A 1,598-nucleotide genomic window follows, 5' to 3' on the forward strand; every position below is an offset into this window, starting at 1 on the left:
AGATAGAACTTTATTGATCCCACAGTGGGTAAATTTGAACATTACAGCAGCTCAAACAGTAGAGTTACAGTAACGCTGCCTGCTGTGGCGCCAACTAAGAAACAAATAAAAACTAAAAACCACACAAGGGAAGATGAGGAAAAAAGCTAAAACATCATATTATATTAACACTGTGACACACTGTGGTGTTTATGAAAAAACCTCTGCATAGGGCAGATTTATTAGCCAGAGGAGAAATTGAGATTAGGGGACCTGAAGAAACCAGTCCCATAAACCAGCACAGCCATAGTTCAGAAATATTGATGGAAACTGTTCATTTCTGTGCAGCTTACAGCCTGCTCTGGAAAAACAGATTAGACAGGRGAAAGGAGGGGGGAAGGTGGGAGGCAGAGCCTTGTCAACATGTCTAGCCAGGAAGAATTTAGTCAACAGATCCAAGGTCGTTGTCGGGGAGATCCAGATTCTGTAATCAGTTGTTTTGGGAACAGAAAAGACAAGCAGACGATAAACAATTTTCCATCTGCTTTAATGTCTGCTGGTACATCTCAAGGTGGTGAATCCAATCAGACAAATAATGTGGACAAATTCTGCTGAGCCTGAATCCATCAGCTTCTCCAAGATCAATTCCATCTGGCCAGCAAAGTCCAGGGACCACAGCCGGCCCGCGACCCTCAATAGAACTACTTGCAGACTGAGTCCAGCTCGCGCAAGGCAAAATGTCCGAGTGCTGATAGAACAGCAATCCTTCATATCGGTCAGTCAGCCAGGAGATGAACAGCCACCGATGCTGCTTTGTAGACCACCAGGAGACCACCAAGCCAATCTGTAGAATCCAGTGATCAGAGTCCAGATATACGTATATCCAGAACAGAGAAGAACAGAGGTCCCAACTTTGACATGTCCTCCCATGGAAGAAGAAAAAACTTTGTTCCAAAAATGTATTAAGAGACCAGCTAACCAAATCCATGAAAATAAAAATATCCATAATTTCTAGTTTCAGATGAAAARGTAGAGAAGTCTCCAGCAGCAAAGCAGGGAAGATAAGGAAGAAGTGTCTTACTCCTCTGAGAGCAGAAACAAATTATATATATATTTGTGCAAGAAAACATAAGGCTGTGTGTTTACACCTTTAGATTTTAGTTCCAGAACATCAGAGTTTTACCTGATACACAGAGGGGTTTTAGTGTTTTTATCAAATTATTACCATGGTGACAGTAGATCACACACAACAACACATCACTCATCCCTAAAACCAGCAGATCCAACAGCTTCTGAGGGAAAACTAACCGGATCGCTTCTAAACTGCTGAGTCATGGTTTGTGAAGAGCCTCAGTTTTCTGACCTCGAGTTGATCCAGGTGAAAAACTGAACCCTGGAGTTTCTAAAACACTCAGAGAAATGTGGGCGGAGCCTCCAGGTAAAGGTAAAACATTCATTTAAAGATTTAAATCTGAAGAGCTTCTCCATCAGGATTTTCAAAGTAAAATAAAACTTTCAAAATCATTCATCTCCGGGTCAGGGGGGTCGCCCTGTCTCAAGTGGAGGAGTTTAAGTATCTGGGGATCTTGTTCACGAATGGGGGAAGAACGGAGCGGGAG

Source organism: Austrofundulus limnaeus, unplaced genomic scaffold (assembly GCF_001266775.1).
Source record: "Austrofundulus limnaeus strain Quisiro unplaced genomic scaffold, Austrofundulus_limnaeus-1.0 Scaffold337, whole genome shotgun sequence".
NCBI classification, from domain to species: domain Eukaryota; kingdom Metazoa; phylum Chordata; class Actinopteri; order Cyprinodontiformes; family Rivulidae; genus Austrofundulus; species Austrofundulus limnaeus.